The sequence below is a fragment of the Lissotriton vulgaris genome, chromosome 10 (genome assembly GCF_964263255.1).
Source record: "Lissotriton vulgaris chromosome 10, aLisVul1.2, whole genome shotgun sequence".
NCBI classification, from domain to species: domain Eukaryota; kingdom Metazoa; phylum Chordata; class Amphibia; order Caudata; family Salamandridae; genus Lissotriton; species Lissotriton vulgaris.
The window spans coordinates 1037859660-1037880401 of NC_141698.1; the positions used below are offsets into that span (position 1 = coordinate 1037859660).

The following is a 20742-nucleotide window of genomic DNA, read 5'->3' on the forward strand; positions in this document are numbered from 1 at the left end:
TATTTATTATATGTACATATATTTATCTCCCTCGATGCAGTGATAAGGTCGATGTAGTGGATGAAAGATTTTTAAATTAATTTAACTATTACGATGTAGTGCGGTGATACTGTTTGTAACATCATTTTAAAACCACGCTGTCACTTTCCATAAATCAAAAATAAAACGTGTTAACTTTAAAAAAAAAAAGGTGTCTTACAACACTGCATGGCGATTCTCAAGGAAAGCACACGCAGAAAACTGATTACCCATAAATCAACCACTTGTTTGGCGGTAAGACAAGAAAGCCCCAGTGACGCAAAGGGGTTTTCCCAAGATCACACATTTTGATCAAGAAGGTGGGAAAGGCTTCACGTGAAACCCTGCTGGTTTCCTGAGGCTGGGCCCGGGGTCTTCAACGTAGCCGTTATTATTATGTATTTCCTCCCCATAAGGCGCCGACCTGAGTCTGACTACAATTATTGTTTTTATGACGTATTTTGCAATACAACCTGTGAGCGCGTGCACGCACATTGAAAGTGTGGAGATGAAACAGGGCCGGCATGGCGGCATCTGACATCACTTTCATTCACTCGAGGTGCATTTATTCATTCATGCGCCCGACAGTCCAGGAATGCCGGTCCCCTCTCTCTCCCTGGGGGTGCTCTTCGCCCCCGCCCCTGCAGGGGGCGTGCTTTCAGAGCAAGATCTCACTTTAAAGCCAGAGGCAGAGCGCGCTCGGCTCGCACTGAGGAGCCCTCCCTCCCGCCTCCCAGACTGGAGATCCCGGCGTCTTCCAGCCCCCCCTCCTCCCTGTCTAATTCCTCGTCTCTGCTCCTGGTGTCTTCTCGCCTGTGCGCCAGGGCGGACCAGTCCAGCGACGTGGGGGAGCCGCGGACCTGAGTTGCTTCAAGCCCCCCACCCAGGAAGGGGCTCTACGGTAAGGCATGCGCCTGTGCACTGGGGCAGGGCAAAGGGCCACTTTATGCAAAACGTACCGTGGCTTTTAGCTTATTTGTATTGCTTTTTGGCAGAAAGGGAACCTCCCACACAGAAAGATTTTGTGATTTGCACAGGATCACACAATGTGATTGCACAGGGAAGCTGGGATTGGAACGCACATCTTCAAGGTCGACAATTTAGACATCCCGGCATGTATTCTCCCCAAGGGTTATTTATTTGGTATTTTCTGTGGTAATGGCCGGATTCCAGGGAGTGCTCGTGGACAAGGTAAGGATAAGACGATCTGCATTTTAATAGGGACACTCGCAGTAACGAGAGGCTGTTTCATCTCAGTTGCCATGGTGATCACAGCAGGCGGGGGCATCCCTAGGAACTGGAGTATAATCAACGAGGCTTTTGCTATTGGCATTGCCGGGCTCGGTTTAGGCGAAACAGTGAAAAGGGGCATCGGAAGTTTCAGCTGAAAAAGCCAGTTATTTCAGGAGCTGTACTTACCAGCTTGCTTCAAAGGGCGCCCAATCTAGGCTGACGTGGAAGAGGAAACGGTGTGTCAAAAGTAACACAGCTGGTCAAACTGCGGAGCCGAGACTAGAGTCCAGTTTCATAGTCAGTATCACCACTGCCATCTTGTGTCCTGCACAAGATGGTGTGACGTAAAAGTAGTATTTCCATTATGAATAACGTGAAATGCAGTTGGAATAAAAGGAGCGCGCCTTTTATTCTAAGCACATGGGCAGGAGATGCGGTCTCGCGGGCTGGAGTTCTGGTTCCTGATTGCGGCTTCGTCACTTAACTTAAAATTGCGCAGTTTTGAGAAAATCACGTCATCTCTTGTGGGGCACAAACTGTGATTATGTGCAATTTGAAAATGTGTGGTTCAGATTCGTAAAACTCCACATGATGTACTCAGATCTTCTTGAACCCCCACATTCCTACACAGACACTGTTGCTAGGCAGCCGGGCAGGTGTGTGTGTACTATATGCCAACGCACACAGACTTTCAGTACTTTAATATTGCAAAAATTAATATATGGGTGTTACTTTCATATACTAGAGGGATTCAAATGGTAGATGCAATGTTTACCTCTAGGCCTTGGGCCAGTAGCCCTAGGCTATGTCTGAAGGGCTGTCTTCAAGAGCGTGGCTAACAAAAACATCAAACGGGCTTTTAAACATTATTATATTTATTTTATAGGGTTAGAAAACATCTATAAAGAAGTGATTTCTGTTCCTGCCGAGCAATCTAACTCCAAGTTATATTCAAAAACAAAAGGTGTGTTATTAATCAAAATTAAATAACAAGTTAGACAACAAAGTCCAAATTCACATCAGATAAGCATTCAGACACCCGAATCTTGGAGTACGTCAATCCGTGTTTAGATGCCAAATTTCAAGGGTCAATCCAGTTTCTCATGTCTTTTTATTCATTCAGAAGTATGTTCCCAATTTCAAAGTTCATTCCAAAATCAAAATCCAAGTTTCACAAAAACGTCCACTGCAGCCAACACGTGTTTCGTTGAGCATTTATCTCATGCCAACCAACTTCCTCAGGGCTGCAAGCCAAATTAATACAAAATATAAGCTCGAGTAATAACAATTCTCAGTAATAATAACAGACCGTAAAGTAAATAGATGAATTGTACTACAAAAAAACACCACTTATGTGAGATAAAAGACACAGTACCCTCATTTTTAGTGACAGTTCATAGTCATAATTGCAACATGTGGATCCCGGTGTCAAATTATACACAACAACAAAGCATTCTGGTATATCGCCAAATTCGAGTTAGGATTATTACCTAAACAGTAAATGAAAATTCTTCAGTTTCAGATTTGTTCAGTATTTTTCTCCAAAGAATCAACAGTATCTGGAAGAACACAAGGAGGCTTTAGCTCTGTCACCACTAGAGTACGATAATTATTTAAACGCGCTCTTAATCATAAGAAGGGATCTGTAATCAAGTCACAATTTATCTTTACTGTCAGGGTACATAAATGCTTGCCAAAATATTGCTCGCTTTGAAAACGTAGTAGGACAGTGTAACAATTCTCCGTGTTCATTTTATACTTAAAAACGGTGTCCTCTAGCAAAACATGGTAAACGGCCGAATATAAGTACCTTTCGACTTCTTCACACCCACGAGATTTATTATATGGATGATGAGTCAGTTCTTCAACAGATCTATCAGACGGTTCTATAACAAAAAGGAATCTCAGAATCCAAGTCGATCTGACTTAAAGTATAGAACCAAATGCCACTATTTAGTAAAGAGTTCCTTACCAGTAGGTTAAATAAGTGGCCTCAAACAGTCTCTTTCCACAATGTCACTCTTCAACAGTCGAAATCTGGGTCTATAGAGGAAAGCCATAATATAAAAAAAAAAAAAACAACCTAACGAAGTGCATAATATAAGAAGCGTACCGAAGTGCAAGGTTATGAAATACGGAGTCGCGAGAGTAACGAGACAGTTTCTCACCTATATCCCAGTAGAAACGGCGTGGTATGTATCTTCACCGGCACGGTGTTTATCTCCGTCGGCGTGCACCATAGCCGCCATATTGCTTAAGTACCCATTTAACATGCGCTAGTACTTCCTGTAAAGGTAACGCGATAATTCTCCGCCATCTTAACATGGTGTGTGAATCAATACGAAGGAGTTATATTCGACCCATCAAACGTGTTATTCTATGTTGGGAAGTAATAAGAGCAAAATAACTAATTAATAATCGTAATATTAGTTATCACTGGTATTTATAATCCAGTTTACGTGAACGAGAAGGTTTATTTTGATACTCAACAGAACATGTTGATGAAAATAATAATCAGCAGAGCGTTAAGATAAATCCGCATTTCTAATGAAACAGGACAATATAAATTAACATGGAGAAAGATCCATGTGGAGGAGCCCGTTGTACCTCCAAAGGAATATTCAGTTCAATAAATTCAGCCAGAAGTGGCAACCAATGTATTCATTATATTTGAAAGTGGCAACCAATATATTCATTATATTTGCAGTCTTGGCTATTTATACAAAATAGAGAGAATATAGCATAAAGAAAGTTGGCATTACTAGTTAACAGATTCGTAATTTCAAAAGAGGGAATACATATATTCAGTGATAATCTGAATAAATGTAGAGCAAAATTGTTGCTTATTGTAACTGCAACGTGTTCATAGACAGCGTTTAAGGCTACGTATTATAATTCCCATCTCGTCACATTAAGAATTTGGGCAAGTAAATTCTCCATGTTAGTACAACTCTTAAGCGATGGATTGATCACATATACTATTGGGGAAGATTCATTGACGACTGTTTGTTGATCTGGAGGGGTACGACAGAGGAATTGGAGTCGTTTTTTACTTATCTCAATACCAATGACCTTAATATGTCATTTACTTCATATTATGACAAAGAGAAACTAACCTTTCTAGACATTGAACTTTTTGTAGAGGAAAATAAACTTTTCAGCCGCATGTTTCGCAAAGAAACTAGTTGCAATTCACTCCTACGAGCTGATAGTTGCCATCCTAAGAGCCAAATCAATTCAATCCCTTATGGGGAGATGATTAGAGCAAGAAGAAACTGTTCTAAGGACATTGATTTTGATGCAAATGTTTTGGACATGAAGATGAGGTTTAAAAATAGAGGTTATGCGAGTACTATTGTCAACAAGGCCATTAACCGAGTACAGAAACTTAAACGAGAGATGACACTTAAATCTAAGGATAAGAATGATACAAAAGATGACAACCAGATTATCAGAATGATTACAAACTTTGGTGTTGGTAGTAATAAAATCTTTAGTATTATGAAGAAATACTGGCACATGCTCTTTTCTGATAAAGATTTAAGACCCTTTCTGATGGAGAGACCTAGTATTACCTTCAGAAAGGGAATGTCCATCGCCAATATTGTAAGCCCGAGCTACCCGAAAGCAATCCCAAGTTTGAGTCACAGTGATTGGTTACGCACCCGTCCCAAAGGTTTTCACCATTGTGGTAATTGTAGCTCATGTTGGTGGGCTAAGAGAAAGGTTTTGAAATTTGATTATAATGACACAGGTACCCACCACATTAACTCTTTTATTAACTGTGAATCTACCTATGTGATTTATGTGATTGCTTGCCTTTGTGGTAAGATTTATGTAGGGAGTACAGTTAGGAGACTTAAAGATCGAATGGTGGAACACTATCGGGCACTCAAAAATGGGGATACGAGGTACCCCATAGCCTCACATTCTATTCAGAATAGAAATGATTCAGTACAGCATAAATTTTACTATCATGGTATAGAACAAGTGACCATAGACAGACGTGGAGGAGATAGAGTATTAAAACTTAGACGCAGAGAGGCACGTTGGATTATGGTACTTCGGGCTGTGGAAGACGGACTTAACTTGGATACTGAATTACAGTATTTTCTGGGAGATTAGTTATGTAGTTTTACAAACAAATAAAACTTTATTTGATTTGGCTCTCTTTTTGAACTATTTGTAAAGCTGTGACTAATGGATTCCATATGATACTTGGGTCCCTCAAATGTAAATGCCGCCACTCCCTCTATTATGAAATCATAATGATTAATATTGGGAAGACACGGGACGCTGAACGCTTTGCCACCACTTAAGAGTTGTACTAACATGGAGAATTTACTTGCCCAAATTCTTAATGTGACGAGATGGGAATTATAATACGTAGCCTTAAACGCTGTCTATGAACACGTTGCAGTTACAATAAGCAACAATTTTGCTCTACATTTATTCAGATTATCACTGAATATATGTATTCCCTCTTTTGAAATTACGAATCTGTTAACTAGTAATGCCAACTTTCTTTATGCTATATTCTCTCTATTTTGTATAAATAGCCAAGACTGCAAATATAATGAATATATTGGTTGCCACTTTCAAATATAATGAATACATTGGTTGCCACTTCTGGCTGAATTTATTGAACTGAATATTCCTTTGGAGGTACAACGGGCTCCTCCACATGGATCTTTCTCCATGTTAATTTATATTGTCCTGTTTCATTAGAAATGCGGATTTATCTTAACGCTCTGCTGATTATTATTTTCATCAACATGTTCTGTTGAGTATCAAAATAAACCTTCTCGTTCACGTAAACTGGATTATAAATACCAGTGATAACTAATATTACGATTATTAATTAGTTATTTTGCTCTTATTACTTCCCAACATAGAATAACACGTTTGATGGGTCGAATATAACTCCTTCATATTGATTCACACACCATGTTAAGATGGCGGAGAATTATCGCGTTACCTTTACAGGAAGTACTAGCGCATGTTAAATGGGTACTTAAGCAATATGGCGGCTATGGTGCACGCCGACGGAGATAAACACCGTGCCGGTGAAGATACATACCACGCCGTTTCTACTGGGATATAGGTGAGAAACTGTCTCGTTACTCTCGCGACTCCGTATTTCATAACCTTGCACTTCGGTACGCTTCTTATATTATGCACTTCGTTAGGTTGTTTTTTTTTTTTTTATATTATGGCTTTCCTCTATAGACCCAGATTTCGACTGTTGAAGAGTGACATTGTGGAAAGAGACTGTTTGAGGCCACTTATTTAACCTACTGGTAAGGAACTCTTTACTAAATAGTGGCATTTGGTTCTATACTTTAAGTCAGATCGACTTGGATTCTGAGATTCCTTTTTGTTATAGAACCGTCTGATAGATCTGTTGAAGAACTGACTCATCATCCATATAATAAATCTCGTGGGTGTGAAGAAGTCGAAAGGTACTTATATTCGGCCGTTTACCATGTTTTGCTAGAGGACACCGTTTTTAAGTATAAAATGAACACGGAGAATTGTTACACTGTCCTACTACGTTTTCAAAGCGAGCAATATTTTGGCAAGCATTTATGTACCCTGACAGTAAAGATAAATTGTGACTTGATTACAGATCCCTTCTTATGATTAAGAGCGCGTTTAAATAATTATCGTACTCTAGTGGTGACAGAGCTAAAGCCTCCTTGTGTTCTTCCAGATACTGTTGATTCTTTGGAGAAAAATACTGAACAAATCTGAAACTGAAGAATTTTCATTTACTGTTTAGGTAATAATCCTAACTCGAATTTGGCGATATACCAGAATGCTTTGTTGTTGTGTATAATTTGACACCGGGATCCACATGTTGCAATTATGACTATGAACTGTCACTAAAAATGAGGGTACTGTGTCTTTTATCTCACATAAGTGGTGTTTTTTTGTAGTACAATTCATCTATTTACTTTACGGTCTGTTATTATTACTGAGAATTGTTATTACTCGAGCTTATATTTTGTATTAATTTGGCTTGCAGCCCTGAGGAAGTTGGTTGGCATGAGATAAATGCTCAACGAAACACGTGTTGGCTGCAGTGGACGTTTTTGTGAAACTTGGATTTTGATTTTGGAATGAACTTTGAAATTGGGAACATACTTCTGAATGAATAAAAAGACATGAGAAACTGGATTGACCCTTGAAATTTGGCATCTAAACATGGATTGACGTACTCCAAGATTCGGGTGTCTGAATGCTTATCTGATGTGAATTTGGACTTTGTTGTCTAACTTGTTATTTAATTTTGATTAATAACACACCTTTTGTTTTTGAATATAACTTGGAGTTAGATTGCTCGGCAGGAACAGAAATTAATTGTTAACCTGGACTAGTCCAGGAATATTAAGGAAGACTGGTAACCTTCCTTCCAGCCTAGTAGCAGTCGCCTAATACATTTTGAAATCTTACATTAGCCATACTCATAGCTGTGCGCCCTTAGTCCATGTTACCAATTCGGCTTGCTTATTATTTCTATAAAGAAGTGGGCTGGGGTGTAAGGCACACTTAAACGTTTGTCCCACTCCTTGAAAGGGTCTTTCCTTAGGGTTGTGCCATGAACAACACACACAATCTGTAGGGTGTGTGAGATTCAGAAACACACGACTGAAGCGTAGCCAACGTGAACGTTGAAAGGTGTAGAGTAAATGCATGCATTACTATGGGAATTCATGACGTATTCTCTTCGAAACAGGATCTCCTCTTTGACACCTGACCCCACTGCCAAGTATTCCAGATTGTCTCCCATTTCTTTGGACATCCCTGCTCTGGTAGACCACTTGTTCGGTTTTCCGGCATCAATCCACATCTGCCACCCAGACTCCAGCCTTGCTCATTTCCATACCCCCCAGACGTGGGCTACATGCCTTTTAGCAATCCCCAATGCCAGCTGCAGCCAGATCTCTTGGCATCTAAACCCCCACTCATCTCAGAAATAGACAAAATGTATGACCGGGATGTCAGAGGTACCCCTTGACCCGTAACCCTCTGCATAATTTTTGTCACCCTGGTCCCATACCTGTGTATTTTTGGGCATTCCCTGAGTATGTGAAAGAAGGACCCTTCATTCCCACATCCCCTGATGCAAAGTGCATCATCTGTCCATCCCAAGCAAAGGAGCAGTGCCCTGGAATAATATGACCCGTACAACTTGTGTAACTGTATTAAACAAAACCTTGCACCCATCGCCAGTTCTCTGGGGCTCTGTATCGCTTCTGTCCAATCATCGTCCTCAGGGGGCCGAGGTCCTGCTCCCATCTTGCTCTCAGCTTGACTAATGGATCTGGAAAATTGTTCTTAAGTTCAGCATATACTAAGGAGACCGCCTTCCCCTGCATGGGGTCCAATTGTAAGCAATCCTCTGGAGGCAACCAGCAGCATTGGTCAAGGTCTCTCCCTCCCTTCAGCGCGTGTCCTAGTTGTAGGTATTTATAGAGCCACCATTTCATACTCCTGCTGCAAAGTATCAACGGTCGTGTAAGCTTGCCCCCTCCATACATCTCTGAGTCGCTAAATTCCTATGAACTCCAATTTGGTGAGTCCCTGTAGTGTCCGGAACTCCCGTAAAGTGTCACTATCCCACAGCGGAGTTACCTCCATTGGTGTGTCCTCCCATCCTAGAAACTTGGTTGCCTCCTGCCAGATTCTCACTGTCACCCAGTGCTTAATTTGAGCAGGTGCTTTCATGTGCTCAGCACCGGCACTTCTTTCACAGGGCCGGGGCTACGATTTCTGGTCCTGCAGGTGATGGTCACAATATTAATTGAAATAAAAAGAACCACATACCTTTGCATGGTGACGGGCTGGTATGTTTTCATAGGGAGACATACATCTGTTCAGGCAGGCATGATTGTGTATCATCACTTTAGTGATGATGTCGTCACGCCTGTCATGAATCCAAGAAGTCATCCCTAACGAATGGCTTGCATTCTATTCCCCGAGTCTGCTGCACCCTGCCACTGCCTGGGCCTAAGCCTCCCATTGGATAATTGTAGTGGGGGCCTGCAGCCCGGTATTGCTACTATCCTGGAGAAGTGTGGCTCACCGGTTAGAGGCGGCAGACCCAGAAGCAGAGGTCGGCCCGGGACCAGGGTTCAATTCCCGACGCGGCAGGGTACAGAACCAATGTCAGCGGGCTCGATAAATCTCGCCTCGGTGCCTCTCTAACCATGGGTCCCACGCTGCAACTCTGGGCAATAGCTTGCTTAATCTCCACAACGGCCCCCTCGCTGCCGGGGATGCCTGGCTTCACCTTGGGGATGCCTAATAGGGACCATCTCACAGGGAAAGCCAGGACGGGTTCCCCAGCGGTACACAGCGCCAAGAAACCCCAGGGTGAACGTGCGCTCTACAAATTCATACTAACATAACATAACATAACATCCTAAATGTGCTTGATGTGGCTGTGGCCCACCACAACTTTTGTGTGCTATTGAGTCACCTGCAGTTTCCGTGCGCTGCCTCCAAGCATGCTAATTGCTGAGTGTGCTTGAGCCCAGTAAGTGCAACAGCCATACTCACGGCTTTCCTGACATCGCGCTCGACCTAGTAGCCGTGCTCCCTGCCCCCGGATCTATTCCAGCCTGCGCTCGCTGATTCATTCAGCCACAGCACGGCGCAATTTGAATATCACTGCCCGTACCCGCGACTACTATATCTTAGGAATCATTTCAGGTACAACGCGCGCCGCATATTGAATACAACGGCCCGTACCCGCGACCACCATATCTGAGGAACCATTACAGCTACCTCGCGGACCCTGGCACCGCAGATGAGCAGCTTCTCCCTCTTGATTTCACCCAAGCTCTCCCAGACAACTTTCACGCCGATCCTGGCCCAACAGGCTCCCATTGCCGCAGCCCGTACTCCACCTGCCAACGCTTCACTACAAACTTATAGCACCGTTCATTCACCGCATCCCCATCCTGAAGACGATCCCAACTAAAGTGGATCGAAACCTTCGTCGACAACACACAGCGCAATCATTGGCGCAACTTCCTGCAATGGCGTACTTGAATTGTCAATTGTAAATCATACGTTATCTGACTAAATTACACAGTTTAGCCATTGCTTTTCATTACACTTTATATATTATTCCACTCACTTCACCTGCGCCGTTTTTGCTGTGCACCATTGTCACTTGCGTCGCCACCTCGTATCACCAATACACACTGAGCACCAAGTTCAATTTGGGTTGCTTCTTGATTTACGTCTATACAGTGCTGCCATAACTGTATATCGTGTTTATAATTTAAATATATGATGCTATCTGCACTTTCTAAAAATTAAATTGAGTCTGCTTTTTCATTGCTAGTAATGCTTTTGGCATACATACTTAACTGTCTGTTCATTAATACCTCGTGGGATATTGTTTGTTCATTTTATCACAGGCATTACAGCATTACGGTTGGCGACAGTGCTTTTGCTGTAGCAGGCAGGGTCACAGCAAGCTGAGCAGTGGATGCCTATGCCGTCGTCATAACTGGGCCAAACTAATTACAGGCAGCCCTAGCAGTGACATGACCTGCTGTGCTCAAGCAGCCTCCTGACCTGCAACAAACCCAGTCAGACCGCACTGATTAATAGGTTCAAAAACATATTTTCATTTGGTGTGCATTTTGTTTTCGCACTCATCTGTTGGTGTAGTTAAGACGTAAAACGCAAGTCTTATGGGACAGATATTTACAACAAGGGGTGGTGAGGGACAGAGTCTCTGAATTAAACAGAATACTCTCACCCAGTCAAGAGATCAGGGCTAGGTCCAACACCGTTTTTTAGCTCACTGCACCATCCCAGTTTCAGAACCTGGCTGTATGCAAATTAGTCTGTTCCTGTCCCAGTGCATGATGGGAACAGGGCAAACCAAACTACAAAAGCCAATTCTTACACTGGGAAGGAAACAAGCTACCGGGGACCGGTTTCTGGCATTTCAGCCTCTTCGGCCCGGCTTGCTTGAATCCTGATGGTGCAATGAGCAAGGGACTCACATCTGAGCATACCCTTCCACGCTTAGGGTGGACAAAAATATTTACAACAAGGGGTGGTGAGGGACAGAGTCTCTGAATTAAACAGAATACTCTCACCCAGTCAAGAGATCAGGGCTAGATCCAACACCGTTTTTTAGCTCACTGCACCATCCCAGTTTCAGAACCTGGCTGTATGCAAATTAGTCTGTTCCTGTCCCAGTGCATGATGGGAACAGGGCAAACCAAACTACAAAAGCCAATTCTTACACTGGGAAGGAAACAAGCTACCGGGGACCGGTTTCTGGCATTTCAGCCTCTTCGGCCCGGCTTGCTTGAATCCTGATGGTGCAATGAGCAAGGGACTCACATCTGAGCATACCCTTCCACGCTTAGGGTGGACAAAAATATTTACAACAAGGGGTGGTGAGGGACAGAGTCTCTGAATTAAACAGAATACTCTCACCCAGTCAAGAGATCAGGGCTAGATCCAACACCGTTTTTTAGCTCACTGCACCATCCCAGTTTCAGAACCTGGCTGTATGCAAATTAGTCTGTTCCTGTCCCAGTGCATGATGGGAACAGGGCAAACCAAACTACAAAAGCCAATTCTTACACTGGGAAGGAAACAAGCTACCGGGGACCGGTTTCTGGCATTTCAGCCTCTTCGGCCCGGCTTGCTTGAATCCTGATGGTGCAATGAGCAAGGGACTCACATCTGAGCATACCCTTCCACGCTTAGGGTGGACAAAAATATTTACAACAAGGGGTGGTGAGGGACAGAGTCTCTGAATTAAACAGAATACTCTCACCCAGTCAAGAGATCAGGGCTAGATCCAACACCGTTTTTTAGCTCACTGCACCATCCCAGTTTCAGAACCTGGCTGTATGCAAATTAGTCTGTTCCTGTCCCAGTGCATGATGGGAACAGGGCAAACCAAACTACAAAAGCCAATTCTTACACTGGGAAGGAAACAAGCTACCGGGGACCGGTTTCTGGCATTTCAGCCTCTTCGGCCCGGCTTGCTTGAATCCTGATGGTGCAATGAGCAAGGGACTATAGGTGTGGCAGGGTATACTCAGACATGAGTCCCTTTCTCACTGCTCCATCAGGATTCAAGCAAGCCGGGCCGAAGAGGCTGAAATGCCAGAAACCGGTCCCCGGTAGCTTGTCTCCTTTCTGGTAAAGAATTGGCTTGGTAGTTTAGTCTGCCCTGTTCCCATGATGCACTGGGCCAGGGACAGACTGATTTGCATATAGCCATGTTCTGAGCTGGGATGGGGCAGTGAGATAAATAACGGTGATGGATCAAGCCCTGATCTTTGGACTGGGTAAGAGTGGTCTGCTCAATTCAGACACTCTGTTCATCACCACCCCCTTTTGTAAATCGATTATGGGACAGATAGCACAGTATGGTTACAGTATAGAGACTGAGGCAGTGCGGGTCTTGAAAGTTGGGCACACTGGAGGTAGAAGTGAGCTGTATAGCCTCCTCTGCAGCATTTTCAGCCCCGGCACTTCATTTTTTACAAATTAAGCACTGCACCCGAACAGTTTTTGTATTTATTTTTGGTGTGATTGCAGCAGATCAGTTAGCTCAGTGGATTAATGTACATGCTGCAGAAATCTGTATGTGACTAGCAGGGCACCATTTCCAGCCTATTGCGCTCAGCTCAACCTTCTGTTCTTCCAAAGTCGCTGTAAACAAGTAGTTTGCTGTGCTTCAGAGGGGCATGTTTGACATCTGAATGTGTGGCATGGGCCCTCTACCTTAACAGTGGCTTCAAAATATTCCCTCTTCCCAGAACCCTTCAGGGGAGGTGGAGACGGGTGGCGGAGCGCAGTTCCACAAAGTTGGTTCCCAACTCTGTGGACCTCCGCGTACTCCCGCTCCGCCTAGGGTTAGTAAAATCGCAATGGATCCCTTCTTGGGTAAACTCATTGAAAAGGCTCCTTTTGTCCAGAGACAAACATTCATTCAACAAAACAATCCACCGTCAGAAAGACAAAATGGATTCAGACCAGGAAGAAGCCTGGAGACAGCCCTCTCCACTGTTTATGATGGACATAGTTTTCCCAAAACGTACGAGTGAAATGGTTCAGGCAGCTGCCTTCCATAATCTTAGAACGGAACCTCCTAGCGACGTCAAGTGAGCAAAAGTATATAACATTAATGGGGTGCAAAAGGGATGAGATGCGTTAAGTAAAAGTACACCTGTTGACAGCAGAAGTCCTCCATGAAAAACAAATTGTTATTATCATTAATGGTTCTGTGGATCCGTGAAAATATTCAAGATAATTGATGAGAGGATGAAAACCTGTCCCACACCAGGGGTCACGGGGCAGGGAGTCGCTGGATGTCTACTCCTGCATAAATTGTTGCCAAAAATGAAAAGAAAGATTTTGTCATGCGTGTATGGGGTTTATACTGCTGCTACATGTGCTGTGACTGTGCCTGTGTGAGTAAAACGTGCACTAATTGTGCTTTCACTGTGTCTTGTCTATGTGAGGGAAGCTTCCGCTGTTGCGTCTCAATGGTACCTCTCCTGGGTGGAGGGAAGCTTGCACTGCTACCTGCATGGTGCCAGTCCTGTTTGGAGAGAAGCTTGGCCATATACCTGCTTGGCGCCTGTCCTGCATGAAGGAAGCTTGCACTGCCACCTGCATGGTGCCTGTCCTGCATGAAGGAAGCTTGCACTGCCACCTGCATGGTGCCAGTCCTGTTTGGAGAGAAGCTTGGCCATACACCTGCATGGTGCCTGTCCTGCATGAAGGAAGCTTGCACTGCCACCTGCATGGTGCCTGTCCTGCGCGAAGGAAGCTTGCACTGCCACCTGCATGGTGCCAGTCCTGTTTGGAGAGAAGCTTGGCCATATACCTGCTTGGCGCCTGTCCTGCGTGAAGGAAGATTGCACTGCCACCTGCATGGTGACTGTCCTGTGTGAAGGAAGCTTGCACTGCCACCAGCATGGTGCTTGTCTGCAAGAAGGAAGCTTGCACTGCCACCTGCATGGTGCCTGTCCTGCATGAAGGAAGCTTGCACTGCCACCTGCATGGTGCCAGTCCTGTTTGGAGAGAAGCTTGGCCATACACCTGCATGGTGCCTGTCCTGCATGAAGGAAGCTTGCACTGCCACCTGCATGGTGCCTGTCCTGCATGAAGGAAGCTTGCACTGCCACCTGCATGGTGCCACTCCTGTTTGGAGGGAAGCTTGGCCATATACCTGCATGGTGCTGGTCCTGCATGAAGGAAGCTTGCACTGCCACCTGCATGGTGACTGTCCTGCGTGAAGGAAGCTTGCACTGCCACCTGCATGGTGCCAGTCCTGTTTGGAGAGAAGCTTGGCCATATACCTGCATGGTGCCTGTCCTGCGTGAAGGAAGATTGCACTGCCACCTGCATGGTGACTGTCCTGCGTGAAGGAAGCTTGCACTGCCACCTTCATGGTGCCAGTCTTGTTTGGAGAGAAACTTGGCCATATACCTGCATGGTGCCTGTCCTGCATGAAGGAAGCTTGCACTGCCACCAGCATGGTGCTTGTCTGCAAGAAGGAAGCTTGCACTGCCACTTGCATGGTGCCTGTCCTGCGTGAAGGAAGCTTGCACTGCCACCGGCATGATGCCAGTCCTGTTTGGAGAGAAGAAGCTTGGCCATATACCTGCACAGTGCCTGTCCTGCATGAAGGAAGCTTGCACTGCCACCTGCATGGTGACTGTCCTGCGTGAAGGAAGCTTGCACTGCCACCTGCATGGTGCCAGTCCTGTTTGGAGAGAAGCTTGGCCATATACCTGCATGGTGCCTGTCCTGCGTGAAGGAAGATTGCACTGCCACCTGCATGGTGACTGTCCTGCGTGAAGGAAGCTTGCACTGCCACCTGCATGGTGCCAGTCTTGTTTGGAGAGAAGCTTGGCCATATACCTGCATGGTGCCTGTCCTGCATGAAGGAAGCTTGCACTGCCACCAGCATGGTGCTTGTCTGCATGAAGGAAGCTTGCACTGCCACCTGCATGGTGCCTGTCCTGCGTGAAGGAAGCTTGCACTGCCACCTGCATGATGCCAGTCCTGTTTGGAGAGAAGCTTGGCCATATAACTGCATGGTGCCTGTCCTGCATGAAGGAAGCTTGCACTGCCACCTGCATGGTGCCTGTCCTGCGTGAAGGAAGCTTGCACTGCCACCTGCATGGTGCCAGTCCTCTTTGAAGAGAAGCTTGGCCCGATACCTGTATGGTGCCTGTCCTGCATGAAGGAAGCTTGCACTGCCACCTGCATGGTGCCAGTCCTCTTTGAAGAGAAGCTTGGCCCGATACCTGTATGGTGCCTGTCCTGCGTGAAGGAAGCTTTCAGTACCACCTGCATGGTGCCTGTCCTGTGCCTAAGGAAACGTGTGAGTGCGTCCATCTATCCACCTATGGCCCCCACCTCTCACAGTCTCTTCCAAATAGGCAGCACGAAATGCTGGCCCTGGATTGTAATTGGTTCAGTTTGTTGTGTAGCTGTTGTCAGAAGGGTGTTCACTATTTCTTTTATTCTTCATGCACCATCAGGCTAGAATACAGAGAAAGAACGATAATCTATAATGAAAGTAGATGGGGAGTCACCCGTTTACAAAAAAATGTATGTATTCCGATCCATGCACGAGTGCTATTTTGAATGTGTACTGTACATTTTATTTACTATTTTTTTTTGCCAAAACACACTCGTACAGACCAATCAGTGCATTTTAATGTAAATTAGGATTGACCAGCATTTTTGATGTTAGTGGACCTACTTTCGACGTGGATAGCTGGAGCGTTAAGCGCAATATGCAACCTGGAACCAGCATCAAAATGCTTTAAATAAACAAGAGAAAGGCATGCAAGCAGCTTGCATGTCGCTGCTCGTTCCCGCGGCAATAATCCATGGGAGTTGCCTTCTGAGAAAAAGGCGGGACATGCACCAAGCATTTGCCATTTACAGACTACCATTTTTGAATGGCATAGACAGAGGCCAATCGAAAGCAGTGAGAGGAGTCAGACTCCACAAAGTACATTCAACAGATCACCTGACAGCTCAAGCGCTGTAGGCTCGATCTAAAAAGTGTGCACAAATACTAAAAACTCAGATAATAGATCTCTATCAATTTAAGGATGTAGGCAAAAGACTATTGGGAAAACATGGGCAGATCGCAACTAGGAGAGTCACTCTAGCTATGTTGATGCAAATAAAAGAGGTGGGTGTGCTGAAGAGGTTTCTGAAGGGTTGCATATTGCGCTTAACGCTCCAGCTATCCACGTCGAAAGTAGGTCCACTAACATCAAAAATGCTGGTCAATCCTAATTTACATTAAAATGCACTGATTGGTCTGTACGAGTGTGTTTTGGCAAAAAAAAAATAGTAAATAAAATGTACAGTACACATCCAAAATAGCACTCGTGCATGGATCGGAATACATACATTTTTTTGTAAACGGGTAACTCCCCATCTACTTTCATTATAGATTATCGTTCTTTCTCTGTATTCTAGCCTGATGGTGCATGAAGAATAAAAGAAATAGTGAACACCCTTCTGACAACAGCTACACAACAAACTGAACCAATCACAATCCAGGGCCAGCATTTCGTGCTGCCTATTTGGAAGAGACTGTGAGAGGTGGGGGCCATAGGTGGATAGATGGACGCACTCACACGTTTCCTTAGGCACAGGACAGGCACCATGCATGTGGTACTGAAAGCTTCCTTCACGCAGGACAGGCACCATACAGGTATCGGGCCAAGCTTCTCTTCAAAGAGGACTGGCACCATGCAGGTGGCAGTGCAAGCTTCCTTCATGCAGGACAGGCACCATACAGGTATCGGGCCAAGCTTCTCTTCAAAGAGGACTGGCACCATGCAGGTGGCAGTGCAAGCTTCCTTCACGCAGGACAGGCACCATGCAGGTGGCAGTGCAAGCTTCCTTCATGCAGGACAGGCACCATGCAGTTATATGGCCAAGCTTCTCTCCAAACAGGACTGGCATCATGCAGGTGGCAGTGCAAGCTTCCTTCACGCAGGACAGGCACCATGCAGGTGGCAGTGCAAGCTTCCTTCATGCAGACAAGCACCATGCTGGTGGCAGTGCAAGCTTCCTTCATGCAGGACAGGCACCATGCAGGTATATGGCCAAGCTTCTCTCCAAACAAGACTGGCACCATGCAGGTGGCAGTGCAAGCTTCCTTCATGCAGGACAGTCACCATGCAGGTGGCAGTGCAATCTTCCTTCACGCAGGACAGGCACCATGCAGGTATATGGCCAAGCTTCTCTCCAAACAGGACTGGCACCATGCAGGTGGCAGTGCAAGCTTCCTTCACACAGGACAGTCACCATGCAGGTGGCAGTGCAAGCTTCCTTCATGCAGGACAGGCACCGTGCAGGTATATGGCCAAGCTTCTTCTCTCCAAACAGGACTGGCATCATGCAGGTGGCAGTGCAAGCTTCCTTCACGCAGGACAGGCACCATGTAGGTGGCAGTGCAAGCTTCCTTCTTGCAGACAAGCACCATGCTGGTGGCAGTGCAAGTTTCCTTCATGCAGGACAGGCACCATGCAGGTATATGGCCAAGCTTCTCTCCAAACAAGACTGGCACCATGCAGGTGGCAGTGCAAGCTTCCTTCACGCAGGACAGTCACCATGCAGGTGGCAGTGCAATCTTCCTTCACGCAGGACAGGCACCATGCAGGTATATGGCCACGCTTCTCTCCAAACAGGACTGGCACCATGCAGGTGGCAGTGCAAGCTTCCTTCACGCAGGACAGGCACCATGCAGGTGGCAGTGCAAGCTTCCTTCACGCAGGACCGGCACCATGCAGGTATATGGCCAAGCTTCTCTCCAAACAGGACTGGCACCATGCAGGTAGCAGTGCAAGCTTCTCTCCACCCAGGAGAGGTACCATTGAGACGCAACAGCGGAAGTTTCCCTCACATAGACAAGACACAGTGAAAGCACAATTAGTGCACATTTTACTCACACAGGCACAGTCACAGCACATGTAGCAGCAGTATAAACCCCATACACGCATGACAAAATCTTTCTTTTCATTTTTGGCAACAATTTATGCAGGAGTAGACATCCAGCGACTCCCTGCCCCGTGACCCCTGGTGTGGGACAAGGTTTCATCCTCTCATCAATTATCTCGAATATTTTCACGGATCCACGGGACCATTAATGATAATAACAATTTGTTTTTCATGGAGGACTTCTGTTGTCAACAGGTGTACTTTTACATAACGCATCTCATCCCTTTTGCACCCCATTAATGTTATATACTTTTGCTCACTTGACGTCGCTAGGAGGTTCCGTTCTAAGATTGTGGACGGCAGCTGCCGGAACCATTTCACTCGTACGTTTTGGGAAAAGTATGTCCATCATAAACAGTGGAGAGGGCTGTCTCCAGGCTTCTTCCTGGTCTGAATCCATTTTGTCTTTCTGACGGTGGATTGTTTTGTTGAATGAATGTTTGTCTCTGGACAAAAGGAGCCTTTTCAATGAGTTTACCCAAGAAGGGATCCATTGCGATTTTACTAACCCTAGGCGGAGCGGGAGTACGCGGAGGTCCACAGAGTTGGGAACCAACTCCGTGGAACTGCGCTCCGCCACCTGTCACCACCCCCCCAGTTAGAATTCATTAAAAAGACATTAAAGGTAAAAGAATAAAGACTTACCTTGACTGTGGCGTTCCTGGGCTGCCGGCCTCTCTTCCTTGCCATCCCAGGGTGATTTGCGCATGTACGCGATCCTGCGCATGCATATTTCTCGCAAGGAATGCACATGCGCCGGTGCGGGCGCGTGCGCAGATCACCCTGAGACAGCGAGGAAGAGGAGGACGGTAGGCCGGGGACACCGCAGTCAAGGTAAGTCTTTATTCTTTTACCTTTAATGTCTTTTTAATTAATTCTTACTGGTGGGTGGAGGCGGGGCTGGTCAACTCAGCTCCACTGCGGAGTGTGCAGAGATTTCCCTACTAAACAGATCCTCTCCACCTAAAGAAACTTTAAAAACTCTGTACTGGAACTGGATTGCGTCAAAAAGGGACACTAATGACTGCTTGGGCAGATTAACTGAAGATTTCCTGAACTTTAAGGACTTGCCAGCGCGTGAACTGTACTTAGACATAATCGAGAAACCTTTTGACAGGGCCCTCTACTTTAGATTTAGAGCAGGTACTCTTCCTTTGTATGCCTTTTCATCACGTTGGAAACCACCCGTGCAAACCACAGAGTACTGCCCAATGTGCATAGGCAGACCAGAGACAGTGGCGCGTTTCTTGTTTGAATGCGGAGAGTATACCTTGCCACCGAAGAAATGGCTCAAACATCTATGTCGCCAGCTAAGCACTAGGCGTCATGCGGAGGCAATACGCATACTTAGGTCTGACTGTCGTACCTTATATGCTTGCATTCTTGCGAAATTTTTATCATGGGCTTGGTCCATTAGATCCAAGAGGCTCAAATCAATTGTTTAATCTGTTTTTTAAAAAATTATTTTATAAAATATCTCGTTCTCTTAATGAATTCCGGAAATTCACAAATTAACTGTATATTATAATTCTTGTGTTTTGATTATTTTGCCATTTTAAACATGAAATTGTGTATTTTAAAAGCTTTTATGATAATTTTTATCGAAATAAAGCCTTCTTGAACTGAACTGATTTCCCTACTCCGTGTTCTCTGCGGAATGCGGAGTAGGCAAATATCCGCACACCCCGCGGGCAGAGCGGATCTCTCTGCCCACGGTTAGATTTTACTGTAATTTTAGCAGGATTGCCCTTGAGTCTGTGTTACTCTAGGATAGATGTATTATATGTTGCTTTCAGGTCACATGGGAATTGACAAGTTGAAGATCTGGGGAAATTGTAAGCTGCCCATTTCAACGCCTAGGAGTTATGTGTATCTCTAAACAAATTCGTTATAGGACCGCATAGAAGACGATTGGTGAGCTGGGACATGCCCTTCACTCTCCACAACACGGTAGACACCTCCCCTCTGCTGTCTGTTCAGTGTTCAAGTGCAGACTTGCAGGTGTTTTCCTATCTTTAGGTTCCCCCTTTGAGTGGCGAGAGCCTAAAAAAGCAGACATATTTCTGTACCCGTGTGCCAGTCCCATCCATGTGTAAGCGTTTCTGATTACTGCACTGAGCTGAGAAAGCCCAGGTGGAAATCCCATAGGAGGTAGTGTTGTAAAATAAGAGATGTCCTTTCCTGTGGTGATTATCCCAGACCTGGAGGTTTGTGCAATTGAGGGAAGCGGCAAATCCCTTAGTCAGAGAAGAGATTCCAGTGTCGGAGCCGTAGGAAGGAACTGAGTCCCTGCTACTTGCAGCACAGGTCATTACCCTACTGAGCCCCTGACTCGGAATCAGTGACACTCCACTCACTGAATGTTTATAACAAGCATTTGCAATGTAATAGTTTAAGTGCATAGAGCGTGTTTACGCACTGCTTGCAGGTTTTCAAAACACATAAATAAAA

The 20742-nt window shown here is 45.3% G+C and overlaps 1 protein-coding gene across 1 annotated transcript in view; it reads left to right on the forward strand.

Annotated features, from left to right (window-relative positions):
• Window positions 1-774: 774 nt before the first annotated feature.
• ENTPD3 (ectonucleoside triphosphate diphosphohydrolase 3) overlaps window positions 775-20742 on the forward strand; it is a 140715-nt gene continuing 120747 nt past the window's right edge. Inside the window, exon 1 of the mRNA XM_086942082.1 lies at window positions 775-919. The gene's annotated coding sequence lies outside the window, so the exon portion shown is untranslated. The remainder of the gene's footprint in view (window positions 920-20742) is intronic.